The sequence below is a fragment of the Neodiprion pinetum genome, chromosome 2, assembly GCF_021155775.2.
Source record: "Neodiprion pinetum isolate iyNeoPine1 chromosome 2, iyNeoPine1.2, whole genome shotgun sequence".
NCBI lineage: Eukaryota > Metazoa > Arthropoda > Insecta > Hymenoptera > Diprionidae > Neodiprion > Neodiprion pinetum.
The window spans coordinates 32,056,932-32,078,835 of NC_060233.1; the positions used below are offsets into that span (position 1 = coordinate 32,056,932).

Consider the following 21,904-nt stretch of genomic DNA (forward strand, 5'->3'; position numbering starts at 1 on the left):
ATTGGCTGGCTCTCGTATAATACCCGCGGAATAGAAGAGCGAGAGAACGAGGAGCGGGGTCCCGGCGAATATTAAATATATTATTACATTCATTCTCATTTCCCTTTGCCTATATAGGTAGGTACTGTACGTAGACGACCGGCGACGACGTGACGATATCAGTGACGGGCTCGAATCACTTCCGAGCGCAAACAAATCTTATTGAATAATTACGATTTTGGTAGAGCGAATTTTTCGCAAACTCTAGCGAAATTTTTACTTGGCAGAATATCATATCAAATACCGTTGCTTCTATTTAGTTCAATGTCATCCGGATGTAATATGTTATCGTTATCATAATCGTAATATAATATAAATTTCAAGACTTATTCCAAGTCGTGTTTACCGTTAAAGTTGCTGTATAGAATAAATCGAATCGGTTGAACGGATACGATAATTTCATCGTAAGTGGCAAATTCGATCAGACAAGTATACGTAGGTAATAATATGTTAAAACGAGTCGATTAACATACAAATCGCAGACTTTCTTCAACGATTAAGTTATCCCGAATTGGTCTAATATATGCATAAGATATACACGTGTGTATAACCGATAGAACATTTCGATAGTATATTAGACGTGAATAAAAATAGAAATTGAGTATAAAAAAAAAAATTAAGTTAATTATAATAATAAATATAAGATAAATAAAATGAGCAAACGTTATCCAAGACGTAATTTAAACGTGCCACCGCCGTCAGCCTGATTTACGAGACTCGCGCAGCGGCACAGATTCTGATCGCTATTCAACACGGTGCAGGAATAATTGCGCAAACAACCCGATTAAAATAATTAACGTTCTAATTAAAATCCTCGCCGGCCAAGGTCACCCCCCTTACCGTCACTTCAGGTTCTTATTATAAGGTGTGTACTTCCAATGCCGACTTCATACCTGCCGCAAGTACTACACGAGAGAAAAGGATAGCGAAGATTCCTCTTCCACAGTTTCGATGATTCTCATTATTTGCCCGAGGGAAGGTCGAGAATGATTTCGTTAATTACCATTTTGATGGAATAATTAAATATTCACGAACAAGGCGTTTATACACGTGTGTTCGTGCCGTAAATTTGAACGAATATCTTTCGGCATGTATGAGAATCGGTGCGTTATTTTTTTCAGAAATTATTCAGTCAAAATATTTTTATACCATCCGAGACTCGATCCTCTTGAGTGACCCCCTACAATTCAGTGAATGTCTTAATCCGCTCCGAGTTGTATTACATAATAACCGTCGACTTGCAATTAGAGCTGCTTCTAAAAAGCTTAATTCAGCAACGAAATTGACGAGAAGAAAAGTGACGGAACGATCAGAGATGCTTGTGTAATTAGTCTAGTAATAAATGTAATTAGCAATGCACCATAAAGGTGTCTCATCTGTATCTAGATCGTTGAATAGATGCCAATCGCCTCTTTCCATTAGCGAGGTTGTACCGTAGGCCTCTTGCGCGCACATATTAGGTACCCACGCCCCTTCCCTCAAAAACTAGCTCACTCTCAAGCACATCGCCCCGTTCGAAATTCCACTCGGTAATTACACAATCGCATCGACGCGTACGTCCGATTACACGTGTGTTATGCCCTACGTATAGAAATGACCGGACACACCGGACGTAACGACGCTCTGTCGAAACAGACATGGAAATTATATCGGACTGTTTTGAATTTTCATTAATTGCGTATAAAATCCTTGGTGTATGAACGTGTGTATAACAGTAGGTAATAAAAACTCACCATTCTCGAACATCCTATCTCACGGCTTGTTTTCTTATGGCGACTTGGAGAGGTTGTTCAGCATTGTAAATCCCACTGACCGTTGATCGAATAATATCGGCCTGAAATAAGAGCGCGTTAAAAATAAACTGAATAACACCGTTAAATCGATGGTTACAAAAATAAGAGAAAAAATAAAAATTAATCAGGCTCAATTTTGTACGATTTTAATTGGTACCATCAATTAGCGTGTTTGGGCGACTGCGTTATACGTGTCATTCGTATCGGTCGCCTTATGTATTTATATATATTTATTGGCCGAAGGCACCTGGGAAGCCCAGGTAAAAATACGACCGGAAGATTGGTAATGAATAATCAGAATTCAATTTTTACCCATCTTTTATTTTTTGTACACATGACGTGTGCGTATATGTTCCTCTTTTGATAAACCGTGTTTTTGACTCGTACGCATGTATGTGTCTAAAAACCGTCGCTGTTTGCTGCGAAGCAATGACTTGTTAACGTTGATTTGTTATTCATGACAAACGCACACTTGCCAACTTCTGCAACAAAGCTCAAGAGGTCGTCAAGTTACCTAACCGTGTCAGAGAAAGTTGCCAGCTGCAGCAGCATGGTAACGTGAAACTTGATAATTAACTAGCGGGGATAAAAGCCTGGAAATAACAACGTTAACGATGGTAAAAACGCTTGTATTCGTAAAACGACAAACGAATAAACTAAACTGTTACAAATGGACGCGATCTAGATACGCGTACGTACGTCAAAATCGAGTTATATTCTTTCTCGTATAATATCTCCCTTCTGCAGAATTAAGATGATGCCTCCTAACACTTTGCCACCTGTTAGTTAACCGATTTTTTGTTCCCTGCGCTCCACTCTCAACTTCTAGATACTATCTTGATCCCCTCAAAATTGATCCTCTTATAGAGACAAGCGGTGGATGTATGATCATAATAAAAACCGTCTGCGTACATCAAAATTTAATGTTTTGGAAAAGAAGAAGAAAGAAAAAAAGAAGGAACCGATAGTAAAAAATTTTTACCGTAAATGAAACTGCAAATGGTCAACTTGAGTTTGCACAACAAGACGTTTCGAATAAAGGCCATATGTTGTAACGTGACATAGTATAAAAGTGAAGAATGAAAAAAAGAAAGAAATTTGTATTTAAAGTAAGATGCGGAAATTGCAATGATCCGCCAAGAACGAGGTAATAAAAATCGCTAATGTACGCCGAATGCGCTGTTCGTATTGAAAAATTCCACGCCGATTCTGCAACGGTGTAAGGTCAACGATCATCCAGGTCGTTAACCCCCGCAAGAGATCAACGGCCGCAACAAATATATATATATGTATATATACATATCTATATATACATATCTATATAATGCATCGAAGATCGAAGTAATTCTCGAGCAAAGATCTGCAAGATATCACCAGGATATTACGGCACACCATAACGCTAGAAATTTGTCCCTGCATCGGTCGCGGGTAAATCGTGCATCGAGGTACAAGGTAAGGAAATCGAGGCGTGGGTGTGACTCGGCTTGCACGTATAAACGCGTACCGTGTGGGTGCAGGCTACAACTGCAACGCCATGCAGAGATTAAGTGGTTACTCAGTGATCAACGCGTGGGTACCCACTTGCAATTGGACCGCGTGAAGGAAGAGAAAAAATTCCGAGCTACCTGGGAAAAATTGGCGTGTTGTCATTCGGTGGAAATTTCAAATTGGATCATTGTTACAGAGGGGGGAACTGGATTCGCAAAAATCCGCCACCATATTTTTTGATGAGAATGAAATTAGTAACGTTACTGTAACGATGCATGTCTAGGAGAAATCGCTAATTTGCACCTTTGTGATTTTCTAAAATTTAGTGTAAACGAATATAAACAAAATATAGACTGATTCTGAAGCCCAATAATTATCTTTTCTCCTGATGTATCGTTACGTTAACGTTACCAACTTCAGCCTCGTACTTTTTGAACACCTACTCAGAACGGTCCGGAACTTTTGAGCCCGATGACGTGAGAGGGTCTAAAAGCGCGCGATGACTGAAATTGCAGAAGGATGTTGCAGTAATTTCTAGTTAAACCGTAGAACGTCACTTAATTTCTAGGCAACAGAGAAAAGAAAAAAACTACAGCGACATTCGACGACTTGGTGCAAATTTAGATTTCCAGTCGCACTGTCAACTCGTCAACTCGTCAACTTGTGAACCTGAGTAGTGAGATGCCGAAGGCATGAGTGACCGTTATCTGGCGTTAAAGCACCGCATCGATAAGAAGTCCGCGCGCGTCTAACCGTTCGACGAATGAATAAGGTCCTTGTGCGTCACAAATACACCCGTGATCTCGTCAAACATTGCAGGAGCAGTCGAGGAACGATATTGCCGCGGTAATGGTAGTCGACACCTGCAGCAATCCGGTAGGAGATTAAAAATTAAAGAGTTTGTTGGAAGAGGTAGATACCGAGACGTGTAGTTTTTCTACGACTGACGAATTCTCCAGCGGCGACATTCCGCCGCCTTCCGTTCGTCGAACTGACCCCGTGCTTTCGAGTATACCGTCTTATCGGTCTGTGTAAAAGGCGTATTCATAGAAGCGAGTTTTAGAAACTGTTTGAGCAATCGGTCCGTCACTTCTGGGCATCAAACACGGTTCTAAAAATTCTCATCTGACTTAATATCCGTGACATGTAAACACGTGTAACGCACGGCGCAGCGGGAAGATTATAGTCGGTCAAAATGGCATCCCCCCGCCCCCCTGCCCCTCCTAAAAAAAAAAACAACGACAAAAAGAACTAATTTAAACGAGAGAAACGAATCTCGTAGAACGATAAGCGATCGGCTCGAACATCGTGAGAGCGGTATTATTATTCAAAACTAACAAGTGTCAAACTAGATCGTAGCGATTCCGCACGTAGATTCGGTTTAACTTTTGTCGGTGATTTTGAAATGACATCAGCCACCATCGGACCCCTTCGTCCCTGAGTTACGAAATTATACAGAAAATTACTTAGGCGATACGGTAAAGCACCGCAATAATATATAAAGTACATATCTGTGAGGATTAGAAACGAACGAACCGCTGCACTATCGTTCTATAATCGGTTGGATAGTTCCCGGTCATATAAATAATCTCTAATCAATCTCTGTCAGCCGTCGCATTGTGGTTGGCGATAATCCAAGCTTGGACCACCTGGACTCTCAACAATGGTTCAATTATACGATTCGGAAAGCTAGCCGGCGGCGCAACGTGTGCATGCAACGACACAACCTCGTCGTGTCACCTGGTTTAGCAGGTGACGTGTGCTAGAACATGTCGCCTTCCTTCTCAGACCGCCTAATGACAGATCCAGAATGCTCTTAAGTACCCCTTTGTGTAAGGCGACAATTCGAATCGGAATGATCAGATACGACGTACGCAAACGTTCCGAACTTGCCGCCTTTCGGAGGTCGCCGTCAGCGATATGGGACTTGGAAGTTGACCGACGCCGTTGCGAAATGCTTCCACGTAAATTTGCATATCAGTGAAAATTTCCTAATTAAGTGACCTATCGCCGACGGAACGTTCGTTTTGACGGTGACCCGACTGCCTTGGTAACCAAACGAATGCATCTCATACTTTAGAGGTTCGATTGTAGCGAAACTTATTTTAACCTGCGGTCTGTAAATCTGATAGATCGTAAAAATAGCGGCAGTAATTTTACCGTTTATCAGCAACTATTCAATTATTCGTATTCAAAAGTTTGAAAACTCGTCGCGTTTTCTCTACACTGTAAAAAATTTGCGGTGTAAACAAGCTCGGAGTTGTTGTTTAGGAATATCGGTGTCACAAACAACACCAATAAAGTGTATGAAAGACTCCGGCGATGTTGTTGTAATTAAAAATGGTGTTATCTTAACTAAATCAACACCATCTGCAGTGTTTAACTCATACTGACACCTTTTGGTGCAATTTAAATGACTAAGGTGTTGATTCAGCCTCTTCAGAAGTTAGTAAGCAAGCTCGGTGTTATTGGCTGGGAATTTCGGTGTCACGAATAACACCAATAAAGTTTATGAAATACTCCGGCAATGTTGTTGGGATTAAAAATGATGTCATCTTACGTGAATCAACACCATCTGCAGTTTTTTACTCAAACAGACACATTTCGGTGCAATTTGAATGATCAAGGTGTTGATTTACCCTCTTCAGAAGTTAGTATATCTTCAAAATAAAAATTCTCATAGTCACAATGAGCCTCGTCTGTGGTACGAGGTATACTCACTGTCTAGATGTCGGAAATCTTCGTACATAACTTGAGAATTGTATTCAGTGATTATATCTCACCGTGCGCGAGATTACTCGGGAAAAAAATAGTCCGCCCTAACACGATAAAATTAAATAAAAACAAACAAATTACAATTCGTATTTGATCCAATAAGATTATATCAGATTATACGCATGTATGTATAAATTAGTATATATTATATGGGCAACATTTATTCGCTAATTCAAAATTTAGCACTATATGGTGTCGAAAATGACGAGTTGCGTGTGTTTAACAAGCTGACCGTGAGCCAGCCCTCGATCTTCCCGTTATCACACTGCAGGTTCCAAGTTGACGGAATAAAAAAATATTAATATCCAATTCGAATTTCGAACTACAAATTCAGATTCGTGATTGATGTGTCGAAAGTCCTTGGATACCATATTACATGAAGATAATATGATTTTCTTTTATTTTGAACCACTATAATGGATCCACCATTATGAATTTGGGAATTCTGACCTTGGATTTGTTATCGGTGACCCAAAAAACCTCCGACTACTAATTTCTACCAAAATCCGAATATTTTTAGATTTTATTCCACCATATTGGATTCGCCATTTTAGATTTTGCAAATCTGATCCCATATTCGTGATCAACGACCCCAGAAATCTCATGGTACCAATTTTCATTCAAATCCGTTGATCCATTCTCAGGATATTTTTATTTTATTTTTCGGAGATTTGTTGTTCGAATAATTCAAAAAGTACTGAACCGATCAAAGCAAAAATCTAATCAGTTCTAAGTTTTGAAAAGCCGCGTCGATTGGGACCAAAATCATTGAAATGCGGTGCCTCGTTTTTGAGATATCGTCGGATAAAAAAATTGATCAGATACGTATATACATACACACATACACACACACAGTCGTCCGTCCGAAAGCGGTCGGAGATGATTCTCTGGATCTTGAAACGTCAAGATTTAGTGAACACCTAACTTTTCATTTTCGGGGTGATGACAATAATTTCCTTTTTTCTCCGAAAATGGAGAAACGGGAAGTTAAAAAGCACCAAATAGTGTTGCTTCCAAACCGAAATGCAGTCTATAGAAGTTTTATAGAAGTTCACACCGTCGATTGTTTACAATGTGTTGGTTTGACGGCGATGGTGTCAACCTCAAAATCCAAGTCTGTCACAGATTTGCGTGTACACCGACACAGTGTTGCATTGACACCGATATAATGTTGAATTGACACCGATGGTGTCAATCTGATGTCGAAAGCTCTTACGCGTACAAGTTTTAACATGCCGCAAGTCCTTAGCCCGCAGTCAGAGAAGCTCAGTTTCCTCCACGCGCGCTTACAAGCAGTCGCTTCGCATTTCAGGTAAAACGTGTTGTCTGCCTCGTGTATGGTTCTAATTATGTCGGAATCAGATTTTGTTAATGTTTTTACCGTGACTTTGCTTAATATGGATGGCCCTGAAATGGAAAATGTGTTGATTGATAGTGCGCAGCAAGCAGCAAATGTGCAGGATGCACCGGATAGTGGTGACATTGTTACCGGGACATCTTTCCAGTTGCGAAAGGGACGATACAACGGGGAGACTAAATAGATAAAAGTGCTCACTCCCAATGGCAAGCCCTTGGAATAGAATGATTTTATTATTACAGGTAAGTGTTAATAAATAATATTTTCCAATAAATCGTTAAATGCTATTTTCTGTTCATCTAACACTATTTGGTGTTCTTTGAATAGTATCTAGGGTTCTTTCAACGCTCTATGGTGTTATTTTAAACCATTTGGTGCTGACTTGTATAATTGAGTACCAACCAAGCATTATCATTTCATTCCGCGTACTGAATTACCAAAACGCTCGGTGTACACTAACCTATCTCCATTTGGTGAATTTATTGGAAATAAATTATTAAATTGGAATAAAATACTGCCACATTCTAGTCGGCATTGGCTTTGAAAAAAATTTTGAATTAACATATTTTATCTATATATAAGTGAAACTTTAGCCCGATATTTTTTACAGGATCATATACAGTAGCGAATTATTTATGTGTTAATAAAACTATCTAGCATTTACTGATTTAAATTTCAGGAAATATTCTATGACCCTGAAGGCCGGTCAGGTTACATCTCCTGGAGACTGCGCACCCTCAATAGACGTCGTCAGGTGCCAAGTAAAGAAGTTAAAATTGAGCAGAAAGAAAACGTTCGACCCCCAAAAATGTGTACCCTCACAATGAGGAAAGTGCGCAAGGACAGTTGATCTTCCTCCGCAATGCCTGTCCTAAGACACAAAAGAAAGAAATTTTATTGGCACAGGCGGAGGCAAATTTGATAGGTATGACAATTTTATATCTGAATTTTTGTTAGCGAGAAGCGATTTTCAATTTAATCCATCCGATAGAATATTCGTGGTGAAAAAAGTAGTTTCTGGATTTCTTTATAAAGTCGGATTTTCAATTGCAACCCATATTGATGAACAGACGGATCTACCCGTATTTCAGGTCATCACTCATATCTTTGTACATCGCAATGTACCATTCGTTATTTGTACCAAATGTAAAACAAAATATTTTAGTGACGAGTACCATGCTTTTGTAGTCGAACCCAAAATTATAAAGACCTATAGTTTAATCGATCTCAATCTGTTGGATCATAAATATGCCTATGAATTTCATCAAAGTTATCACAAAACTACTACGTTCGTAGTGCCGAAATGTCATATTTTTTAAACGTACCTATATGCTACTATTTTCATCATTATCATAATTATAATCTATATGTATATTGTACTATTAGTTTTTACGCCGTTTCGTGTCACTCAATTCATATGTTCATATAAATGCATACGGTATTTAAAAGTTCCTATCCCGCAGAACGGAAAGTACAAACAATAATGATTAATTATTATTTAGCCAATTTGTTGTTAAAGAGAAAATAAGTTTTGTACTTTTGATATCAAATATATAATATGTAAGATTATTCTAAGGTTCATGTGGTTATATATATATGTATAAGCAAAAATAAGTTTATATATGTATATATTTGAAAGCACATGTAAGGTGTTTACCTATGTAATAGAAATTATATATTGACTTGGATTATCTTATGAATCACTGTATTTTATTTTTAAACCCTACCTCATGTGTCATATATGCATATACCTATATTCATATAAGAAAAAATAGTCGGTTTGCCAATTCTCTGGTGTTATTACCATGGTGTCAATTTTTTGGAGTTGTTTTTTGTTGTTGTATAGTGCTATATTGCGGATGTCAATTTTCTGGTGTTATCAACTGGGTGTCAGTTTTTTGGTGTTATTGCCAGGGTGTTAATCCGCTGGTGTTCATTCGCAAGGTGCTTATTCAGCGGTGCGGATTCTTATGGTGTCCATTTCGATGTTGTTATTTCGCAGGGTTCAAATTCCTTGGTGCTGATTTTTATGGTGTCATAATTGTCTGGGCGTCAATACTCTGGTGTTATTCTGAAGGTGTCAGGTTTCGGGTGTTACTGCAATCGGTGTTACTTCGGAACACCAAACTTTTAACACCGTCTGTTAACACCAAGCATGCACACCAACGGAGTGGACTTTTCGGGACTACGCGTGGTGTTAAAATGGTGTTGATTTTGACACCAAATTTTTTACAGTGTATACCGAACATTTTTCGCAGTTCCCGGCAATCACGATTACACACATATATATATATATATATATATATATATATAAGTATACTTCAAATCCGAGAACGTAACGTGATCGACGAGACAACATCGACACTCGTCGAAAAGTTAGATCGTAAATGGTGCAGTTGCTCCACTTGTTACATTTGTCGTTGACTGAGTACACACTGTACATGCCAATGGTCTCGTGCGGCTCGGGAATAATGTTGTGAAACGTGAATATCACCAGCGACAATCTGGATCCTGTAGCATGATTCCGGACATATTGAATTCACGCCATTTCTGTTTTGTCAGACCGTTTGACGCGCGACACCGTGATATGATCTAGCGCTGCTGTTTGTACTGTACAACAGGTAACGGGATCGGAAGCGATTTTTTACGCTGACAGATAGCCTTTTGCGGTTTATTGGATTTTACGAATATCGGTACAAAATGCACGCGGCAGCCTGCCAATCCACCCCAAAAATGGTTGGCGCCATTCGATAAAGCCGAAGCTCAGGATTCTGCCGGACCCTTACGTTACATAGTCCTTGGAATCTTCGCTCTTCACCACGAAAGGTGTAAAATCAACGGTAGTAAAGTTATTTTCTTCGTTTCTAAATCAACTCCGACAACCGGATGCATCGGGAGCTGATACAGAGTCTCGCTCGTCATTTCTCAGCAGCTGCGATAATGATCGAGAATAATAGCTATCCGCAGCCCCCTGTTCCGTTGGTTAAATTCGTATTCCGTCCCGGGACAATTTGTCTCGTGACTTTTGACCCCTCTCGATCGGGACCCGTGTGTGACATCGGAAGACCTTATAGAGCGTTGGATCGCGTACACGGGTATAAAATCGATCACCGATCACTCCGTCAGTCAGTCATTCGGTCAGTTTGTCTTTGTTTCTTTTCTTCTCATTGCCCCTCGTTTCTTGCTCTCCTCTTTTTCCCCCTTCTTCGCTCTCTCCGTACCTACTGCCGATCCATATCTTTACCGACTATTTCGAGTCTCTCGCTCTCCCCGTTATCTTCCCACAAGGATCATCCCCCCGGTTTCCCCCCACGGACACATCGAGGATTATTCGCCTGTCGCTCGATGACCGCGTATCTATACAGACATGACTCGGCTGGATATGGGAATGAACGAAAGAAACAAGCACAAGAAGAAGGGGGAAGAAGAATCGAACGTCATAGAAAAAAAAAAGAAAGAAATTCAACAAAAACGACAACGAACATCGGTATTCTGCAGTAAACGTATTTGAATTATTTCAGGTAGGTGCCGGTAAATACCTATCCCGAGGTTTCTCAGGGCGTCGGTTCACTGACTCTAATGATCGGTCATTTCCACTCTCCGGAGAGACCGATCGTAACCCCCGGAATCCCATGGTCAAAGATCCGGGTTACCAATCGGTGTTCGCTTCTTCGTGTAATCCAGGATAACTCTGTACACCTACAGCACAAAGTTTGTCGCTCGTCGCGTCTCTGTCTCTGCCTGTAAATAGTTTTTACAAAAAATTCCTTTACATTTTCAACGGGCGTTGCAATTTTCGAAACCAGCGATGCGCGTGATTGTCGGATTCGCTGAACAATGTCTGTAAGTAAGTTTCCGGCCTGATTCTAGCATCGACAACTTCATTGAAAAGTTGTAAATCAAAAAATCACGAGGCAAGCGGCGATAAACTTCTAATCACAATTTACGCTTTGACTACAATCAACGCTTAGAGACAGTCGACGGTCGTCGTTGTCGTCCTGTACGAAGAGCCGAGTTTCACGGCAATCGTATATAAGCCACGCAGGTTTATTGGCAACGGTTAACTACAACGTATCGAAGGTGATCGATAACTCTCACAACGATTGGCATTTACGCGATTGTAATGGACCCGATAAGAGTCGAGTGGGCACCGCGCGGTGCGGGGAGGGACAATATTACGTCACATTATACGGGAATCATTTTCCCATGGGGACTGCAGTAATAGATTCCCGAAGACTCGTAAAAACGTGATATGCGGCTGCAGGTACATGTATATTACACGACCGAAGCGAGACCGTCGCGTCGTTGCTAATTTATTCCTGACGAGTCAATCAATATATTTTTCATTCGCTTCTTCATCTGCATTGCATGTGGTATTATAAGTGAAGATTCAGGTATACGATAGAGTTATAAGCATCGTACGATTTTATGCATGCGTATAAATCTATTAGGGAATTTGTGTTTTTTACTACCAAGTAATTATAATTGATGAAAAAATTTCAGAAGCAATTTTATTCTGGCGCAAGACTGGATGAAAAAATTTACTATACTCGAGTTGGACTATCCTGTGAATGGTTGGCGATGAAACTGGGCGAGATAAACCTCAGGGTTCGTTCACTTTTTGGAATCTGAAATTCCCTGACTTTTCCAGGTATTCCAGCTTGAAAATAGGATTTTTCCAGTAAGCTTTCAAAAAAAATGACGCTGATTAATGAAATTTTTTCACACATTAATACTAATACGTTCGGCATTACTTAATAACTAACTTATTGTCTGCCTACCAATTCACAAACGACATCCTACGATTTCTTAAATGCAATTTGTTTTCTTCTTAAGATCGACAGTATTTTACGTAAGAACGAGTTTGTTTCTTCGACACACTCGGAATTCCAGTGTTATGTTCAAAATTCTCCGACTCTTCCCGGTTTTCCAGATTTCCAGATTCTACAATCTAGATTTCGAACAATTCATCTTACGTTATTATATTTTTGCATCTTTGAAAATTTGATATACCGGCCATTCCAAATATCGATCCTTCCAAGATTTCACCCCCACCCAATGAATCGCCCCGAGGACGATTCTTGGTTAGGAATTCGGGACGGAAAAAAGTGGTAAATAAGTGTAATCATAAAAACGTGTATAACGGTTGAAAAGTGAAAACGCGATGCCTCATATTGCAGCAGCAGTCGTAGTCGGGGGCCGCCGCACTGCGTTGAACGAAGTAAAGGGTTTAACAACCTAATAGTACGAGAACAGCGGCAGCTCTGTTGTCGTTAAATCACAGAAACGGGCCTCTGTTATTGACCTCGTCGACAAATTTATCGTCAGGCAGTCTCTCTCTCTCTCTCTCTGCAGCAGGGAAACTCGTCGACGGGTTCATACGTGTTATAGATATGAGGCAAACGTGGGTGCGTGTATACATATACATATATATATATATTTATCTGACTAAAACGCAGGCATGTAGACGTGCAGGTTACCCGCATACCTTATACAGAGTGTCCGGGTAAGATAAATTCATTAATTGTGAAATCCACCGGCCATATAAACGTGTATCCGTGTATTACATCGCGTCTGTAATACCACCACGTTAATTCTTGTGTGATTTCATACATACCTACGCGAAATTAAAAACCAAAGACTAGGTAAACAAGACGCTGACTCGAGAAAAAATAAGAAAAGCTTTGTACTCGCACCCAAACGGATGTGCGTTGCGGCTTTTATACGTAGGTATCAACAAGAATCCATTTCCAAACGCAATCAGGAATGAGGACGAAACTTGGTTCAACTCCGTATGGGACACGGCGTATGTGTGCTTAGGAGCATCGGGGGTATGTATGTAGAACGCGGGTGAGGATACACACGTATAGGTATGGATGTAGAGATAGAATCGCGGTGTCGGGATGGTGTAAGCCGGGGATTCCCCCGCAGCGCCCACGCCACGCCATCGCGTCATTGTTCTGGTTTATTCGGTGATTTGTGGATTTTACTGGGAACATCCACCCCGACCACCCCGTCCTCTCCTCTCCTCTCCTCTTCGCCACAGCTTTCTCTCTGTTCCTCTAGTTTATAGCGTGTCTGCTTGCCCGAGGGACAAGATGTCTTAATATCGTCTGTTGCATGCGGTGCAGGTATAGGTATAGGTATAAAAGATGATCTTCACCGAAGCCAGCAGATATAGCCGCGTGCATTTTACCACCGCGCGAATGCGTGGTAAACATTATACGCGAATCGAAGATTTTCCTCCCCTTGGAAAGACAGAAACTCGGCAAGGAAACATCTCTTTGCTTTTCTTTCCACCTTTCCCCGGAAAGGGTAACGTTGAAGGAACGAAATGGGTAACGCGCGTTCATCGCACGTCTGCAAAAAAGCTGAACAACTATGCGCGAGTAGGTATAATGACAGGTGAGAAAACGGTGCGAAAACACACGCGTGTCTAATCATTGAAATGAAGAAAATCGACGCGATAAGTCTTGAAACCTTTTAGCACCTCCGGCAAGTGAAAGTCGACAAAAAAAGAGAAAAACTCGGAATGACTCTTCCGTTGTATTATACGCACAATTCACAGATACGTAGGTTTAACTGCATACCTATGTCGGCTACAATTCCAGCTTCGCCAATTTTTTTACCCCTTGCAGATTTTCTTATCCCCGATTACATCGTTTCAATTCCAACCAAGTTTTGAGAAAGGACCCGAAGCATATCGCCATACCCGGGCGTATGTAGGTCCACTGGTGTCAGTTAACACGAGCAAGTTTTAATCTCTGGACTCGATAACAGCTTTAATTAGAGCTGGAGCTTGAGCCTGGCTAGGTAGGTTATAGGTAGGTAGGTAGGTATGTTTAGTTTTTAGTTAGACGTAGCTACACGCCGAGGTAATTAAAACCTTGATTAATGTACGTGTCCATCGTTCGCTCTAATGAACTTTCACGGCGCACCTGGAAAGTCCAAAGTCCAAGCATTTGCTTGCTGAACACAACGTATACACCAAAAAAAAAAGAAATAAGAAAAAATTTTGCAATACCCGTTATATACTCGTTCCACATATGCACATAAGCATATATACATACTAGACCAGTTCAAAAAAATCGACCATTTTTTTTTTTTCAAAACCCGCAGTGAAATATCTTCCTAGTCATGAAAGAAGAATTTTATTTTAATACATACACACACACACACACACACACACACACACACACACACACACACACACACACACACACACACACACACACACACACACACACACACACACACACACACACACACACACACACACACACACACACACACACACATATATATGGGCAATATACCTGTGTGTTTCTTTTTCTCGTCATTATCCTTCCGGTGAAATAAATGAGAGTACAACGAACGAATGACTAAGTATTAATCGCGATCATTCAATCTCTCGTCATATATCGATCTTATCGATGCAATTACATGATCCGCAGCTTTGCGCACGGAACTCAATTAAGAGTCCTCCGATGCATATCGCACTTTTCGTATCATACAAGTTTCCTTACGAAGCGTTTGTAAATGAATCAGGAATTAACAAAGTTTACAGGGTGTGGCACGCCGGCGCCTCGACCGCGTACTTTTCACACACAGTGCAATTAATTAAAGTACCTACGAATGCAGAAATCAATTAGCGCTGAAATAGAAAGTGTCGAAAAGAGCATTCGGATATCGCAAATTCTGTCTCTCTCTCTCCCTCTCTCTCTCTCTCTCTCTCTCGGAGAGTGCGACAGTGCGTGAAGGTTTGAAGACAGCGACCTGTGTTCTCCGAGTCAGCTTGCATATACTCATGTACGATGCAATGTGTGCCATGTATCGTATACCTATATACCGTCATGTTTTTCTTCGCGACGAGTCTGAGAGCGAAGAGCGCGAGCGATTGCAGAGGCAGCATGAGAACGTTCGAGCGAGTCGAGAGAGGCGAGAGAGAGTTATGGCACACGAAATTAAAAGTCAAATTAAACAGCGTCTTAACTGGTACAAGCTCATTAACCGGTATCATGAAATCAATCACTCCTCGATGACGCTGCCTGGCGGCAACGAGTCGCGCCACTAAATATATACCATATTCATATACGATACGAATACACCCGTAGGTACACAATTCGACCTGCACGCCCCGGCACAGCCGCGTAATTTGTCAATTTTCGAAATAAAGTAACATTGACAAACGGGAATAACGAATTGCAGTTCGTGTCGACTAAGCGTTAAGCCGGTATGTAATAACGTCCGTCATTTATGGTGTTATAATAATTTTATTCCGATCTAGAGGATAAGACGACGTTTATTACTTGTATAATTACTGTTATCGTTATTATTTTCTTATATTTGCAGCCCAATATGTAAATCGATGTAATATTTAACCAGCCTGATACTCTAGCAATTAATTTCATTTCCCCATTTCTTAGCCTGCATTATTATACGATTGTCGGCACCTTTCGTTAATCAAAGTTGCAATTACACGGACGAATGGTTGGACGCTGCTGCGGCCAATTGTTGCCCACGTGCCGCCTACTATCACTTGTATCGAGTCGACGACTATTAATAGGTGGGCATAATATATGTAAAGATAATTATGTCTATTCGACAGAACGATAAAACTTAACTCGCAGACACAATTTTTCACTTAAGCGCGAAATCCTTTTTTTACTCGCTCGCCGTTTTTATGCGCGACAAGATTTTTTTACCTTCACGGTTGTATTTGGTATAATCGATTGACGGTAATGAAGAATCGATTTTTTCGTTTACCCGTGTGGAGCCAAAATTGAAAAAGAACGTATTTTACGATTTAATGAAGAATGTTATAAACTAAAGTGATAATCATTTTGTTTTTTTTTTTAAGTTATGACCGCTTGTTTTTGGGACTGAGCTTTTTCATCATGTATTGGCTTCGTTTCAACAGTCCGTCCCGAGTAATTAGTCGTCGCAACGGGCAATTAATTTTTGACGAGTTAATTAAGTGTAGCCACAGCCAAACTGCGGTCTGTTTCGTCCTCTTGTTCATTTGATTTTTTTTTTTCTTCTTCTTTTTTGCCATCAGTATTCAATAACACAACACAAATGCCGCGGAGCCAGTCCACGCCACATGTTCCTGATTGGACGCATTGATTCGGAAAAAATTCTGACTCTCAGCAATATTCAATAATTATTGTGTAAAATCTGAAAATCAAAAAACTCGGTATTGTGCTGCTCGGCGCGATTGAGTTTCGTAATTAAAAGAAATTAATTGATAAAAATGAAAGGATTATTAATTATTGATCGCAAGCTCAACATTCGTTCGATGAACAAAAACATTTTTCTCCCAACCGCTGCGATAGAGATGAATTTTCTTCATCACCCGGCAAAAGCTGCTTTAAATGAAAAAAACCTAAAATCATGTCTGAAAAGAATTTTCCGCAGCAAGCAACAGACTTTTATTACAAAAAGTATATACATGTAAAATGATAAATATGCCGAGATTCAAATGTAATAAACGATGAAAAATAAACAGTGTCAACTTCTGCTTGGATTTTAAATAACGAACGTTCTCTGCACACCATCTGATAAAAGAGCCTTCATCAATCTGGCATAAAATTTTTTCTAAACGTCAACACTTTCGACAGAACGATATCGAATTTCGGTGGCGTAATAAAACTGGTTCGTAAAAACTTTCAAAATCATCGACGCTTACAAAGTGTGTATTATAATATTATCCCACTTGAATTCCTACGCTCGAAAGTGTCACGAATGATTTTTTATTAATTTTTTTTTTTTTCACCTTTCCCACCCAAAGTAACTGTATACGGTGAAACTAAATTACGTAATACGGCAATAAACAGGACCAATCGCGTCAAAAGCATGTTAATTATCTCAACTCACAATCAATGTCTGATTCGCCCGCAGTATAGAGAATACAACTCTCCGCGGTAACGATACACAATTTATTATACATATTTTTTTCATTGAAAATAAAAAGATCAAATTGATACTCCGATGACTCGGTGCTTATCGTTCGGTGCGACTTGGTGCCAGTATACGGTAAATTGCTCTTACATAAACACACGTGAACGATCTGCAGCGCATGACTGAATCAAATAAACGATAATTCCACGACATATATAAATCAGAACTGCACTAACGACGAAGGGAAAAATTGGTGATCGTATACTTACAACAACAAAACACCCAAGTTTTATTTCCCGTTCGAAAGAATGTCGAACGTGTTAACTTGCCTCGCTGCATTTTTTCCGTAATCTTACACACATGCCTTGGAATATCTACCAATTAACACTCGGACGTGGCGGGTGGGGGGGGGGGGGGGAGCAGGTGTTAATTGCAGGCATCGGTCAGGCAAGAAATGAAAAAATTCCATCTACCTCTGCGCAGATGCTATACGTGTATAAACTTATGTACATATATATATGGAATAGTCTTCGGCTGCAGCAGCGAAGACTCAAATCTCGACAATAGCAAGGGAATTACCATGAACATTATATATCATTGGAATTTACTCAAATAAATTGCGTAAATAGCTCTGAAAATTACACTGCAAATACTACAGTGTATATAATACGATCCGGTACGTGCGAGGAGGAGAAAAGGAACCAGCGTTGAAACCCAAAGAAAGACACAGGATTAAAACATGCAATAACTCGTGATATATTCTCGCAAATATAAATACGCAAGTTTATATACGTATACGGGGAGGAGGAAGTGTATGCCTATGGTTATACCTATATACATAAAAGGTCTGGCCGTTCTTTCCCTTTTCCCCATTCTCTTTCTCTCTCACTTTCTGGATTTGATTGAATTTTTTCACCGGGAAGAAATGTTTCCACCAAATGAATTCGTCGAAATATTGCATTCCGACTCGCGATCAAAATCTCTCCTTTTATTAAAACAGTAAACCTGATGTATATAAGAAATGGCATTCCCGTTCACACTCAGACATCCGATCCGATCCAATCCGATCACTGTGCCTGCATATTTTTATCCCAGCTGCGTGTTGGAACGCAAAAAAAAAAAAGAAAAAAAAAACAAAAAAATAAACGAGCAACAAAAACACGGATATGGAAAAGTGTAAGCGAGCATAGGTTTCGGTGAGAGGAAGTATAAACATCGGTCATCGCTACGTATGCTGCAGGGTTCATTCCCTTAATCGAAGCAGTGAAAATTCCAAGATGCTATCCGCTAAGGAGTAAGGACAAAGGTTGACTGTGCGGGGGATAAAGCGAAATGCGAAACGGAGGAAACTGAGACGGAGTGAGAGAGTGAGAGAGTGAGATCCGGCTCACCCTCCGGCGTCTATATATGCGTTTGTGTGTGTGCGTTTACGTACGCATGTACGTCCGCTAGCCAACATCACTACTATACAACATTGACTCCATTCGATCTAATACTTCTGCTTCTGCCGGACAGGAACAACCATTTGAACGCACACCCTCCAACCCGAGCCGGACACACCAGCGTGGTTAGGGGTGGTTTAATATCGGATAATTGAATCCCCCGCCCTTTCGACGCTCCCTCTGGCCTAGACCGCCAAGAGCTTCGTTTCATCTCGATCCACATCCTCTACAGTCGGCGTCTTTGCACTCGCGACTGTTCCTACATTTTCAAATTTTTCAATCTCTGACTTTTTGGTTTCTTTTGTTGTTTTTTTTTTTTTCGCTTGCTCTACACACTGCCGTGTCTGCATACGCGTAGACTTGATTATCTATAAAACGAGATGGATTGAGCGGGATGGAATACCCGTTGCAACATCGGAAATTGGTTAATTTTGATTCAATTTACAGGAAAGTTGACTCAGTTTCAGTGCGCGGAGTCAGACTGATGCGCAACGAAAGTGGTGAAAACATAGTGTTTAAAATAATTACGATATAAAAGTACCCGACAAATGTATATCTCTTCGACCCGTCGGTGCTTGGCCGTTTTTTGTTCAAATTTAGTTATTGTTTTATAGAATTTACGCATCATTCAGACAGAGATACGAAGAAACAGGATATTAAATTCTGTCGTTCGATACGGCAGTTAAGAAACATCATCAATTCTATATCGCGTGAATCACAAAATTTTTACATCTTTAGCCCGGTTCCTGAAAGAGTCGTGAGGATGGATTTTACCAGAGAGAAAAGTTTGCATACAAGTAGATAGAAACAAAGGACGAGGAGCCGAGAAATACTAGAATAGTGTATATAGTAGCAGGACGGTAGAGGAAGCGTAACATTGCAGCCCCTTGTAGAAAATATAAACATAAATGAAGATGTAAAAAAACAAAAATAGTAAAAAAATAAACAACAACGTTTATTGTTCACCCCCGGAGTTACGTTCGGGGAATCCGTGCATAAAATTGAAAGACAAACAGAAAACTAAACCGAGAAAAGAAGTACGACTACAACTGGGTCATCTTTTCATCGGAATGAAGAGTTTTTCGCACAGAGTCCGGAGACTCCATAGATCGCGTCTAGCTAAGTGCAGCAGCTGTCGCAAAATATCGCGCACAATATCCACTCAATATGTTTCGTTACCAAAATCATTCCGGACCCTGAATATTCCTGGGTTGGGGGATAGTACGACATGCGTGACGTGATTTCGATCGGATAACCAAAAATTAACGATCAAATTTTGGCGCCACGGAAATCGTACTCTTGTCCTAGGTTGAATTTTCAAGATAAAGAATCACGCTTCAGTTACAACATTAACGCGACTTTATCACGTGCCGTTCAGAAATCGACCGATTGTGAGATCCGTTGAGTATTCCCTATTTACCCTGGAACACGACTCACGGGAAGACGAAAATTGATACTAGCGGAGAAAAAGGCATGGAATGCGGGACTTTTCGCTGATTGTGAGACAGGGGATACCTATTTTCGTCAGACAACACACCTGCGGCCTGGACGGGCATCGCGCCGTAACGTTGGGCGAGTTGGGTCTACCGCAAAGTTGAAAGTGAAACGATTCACTTCACCGATGGAATCGCCGGTTCCGCGACGAGTGAATCTTGAATACCTACTCCGTCGTTCGCGTATGAGAAGGATGTCGACGTGTACGTTGCACAGATACGTAGACACGTTCGTACCCCTATATATACCTATACCCCAAACGCATGCCAACTATTGATCGACTAGGATTCGCTACTACTAGCTGCCATAGTCTGCCATGTCTGCATGCGTCTATATCTATGCGTCTACACTATGCCTGTATACCTTATCCTCCGTTCAATAGTCGCAGCGTTGGTCAACAATTATCAACTCGGCACCTTGCATTTTATCTCGGATCAAAAAGATATCACTCCTCGACATATGTACGTATAAGTCTATGAGGGTAACGTTGGTTTGGAAATCTGAATTTCGCATTGACCGAGCATCGCGATGAAATCGGTGTATCAGTGAACCGCGATTTCCCGTAGAAAAAGGATCGGAATGATTTTTGAAATCACACCCTGCAGTTGCCGGGATTCAGGTGTCCGTAAACACACGTTCCTTCGTGAATGTGATATATAGCCTAACGCACACGCGTAAGTATACTCCTATAACGTACACACATGATGCACGTACGAGTTTATACGTCAGGGGAAGAAGGACCGCGATGCAGAGTCTTGGTGTGGCAAGGCGAAGGGGATAATGAAATTGCACTCATCGTGTGAAATTTAATATTAATCCTGGATGTAATACGAGAGACTCGTCAGTGATTCTCAACCAACACGGGATATCGTGCGGTATGGGATGTGGTTTTATACGCTCATAGGTACTGTTCAGCGGTGCAGAGTTCAGATAATATCGCGGCACCGTGATAGCGACACATCGAGAGTTGGATAGAAAAATATAAAAAATCTAACGGACCAAGTATCGCTTTTTCTTTTCAATCGCGTGGCCGACATTTTCCAGCGGATTTGCAAATATGCCGCGACGAAAGTTGAGAACCACGACGGCGTTCAAGTGACGAGCGTCTTGTTAAAATATTAATTCCGGACTTTTAATGAAAGACCGCCTTCAGCCTCTCCTTCACTCCCTTTCTCCCTCCTCCTCCTCCTCCTCCTCCTCCTCCTCCTCCTTCTTCTTCTTCGGCGTTTCACCCGCCGCTCTTTCTCTCCGTTCTCTTATCCGCGACCTCCTGCCCCCGCCGCTTACCAACGTCGCCACATCCCTCAACGGATTTATACCCTCGTAATTATTATTCATAGACACCATTCTAACCTGGGACATGTACACGTGTCTGTATACCTATACCTCGATTATACACTAAGGTACCGTGCATGGCGTACGCATCTGCAGGGAGAAGAATAACCACTTGAATACCGAGCGTCGGGTGACCGTAAACTTATCCTTTCCCGTCGTTAACAAAATCCTCAACGTAGTCGAAAGTTTTCCTTACCGGTATAAAACTTAAAAATTGTACAACAATATCGAAACGCTCAAAGACTTTAGGACTTTTAGACTTATTCCGTGACTCGGCTGCA

The 21,904-nt window shown here is 40.8% G+C and overlaps 2 long non-coding RNA genes across 3 annotated transcripts in view; one reads left to right on the top strand and one right to left on the bottom strand.

Annotated features, from left to right (window-relative positions):
- Nucleotides 1–21,904, bottom strand: part of LOC124211408 (uncharacterized) — a 164,435-nt gene that overhangs the window by 114,897 nt on the left and 27,634 nt on the right. The window contains exon 3 of the long non-coding RNA XR_006881450.2: nucleotides 1,773–1,873. This is a non-coding gene — a long non-coding RNA (uncharacterized lncRNA). The remainder of the gene's footprint in view (nucleotides 1–1,772; nucleotides 1,874–21,904) is intronic.
- LOC124211409 (uncharacterized) lies at nucleotides 6,227–8,249 on the top strand. Of its 2 annotated transcripts, XR_006881451.2 has the most exons (3): nucleotides 6,227–7,407; nucleotides 7,531–7,694; nucleotides 8,132–8,249. It is a non-coding gene; the product is annotated as an uncharacterized lncRNA (long non-coding RNA). The 2 variants fall into 2 exon arrangements; XR_011176463.1 differs by having other exon boundaries at nucleotides 6,227–7,694.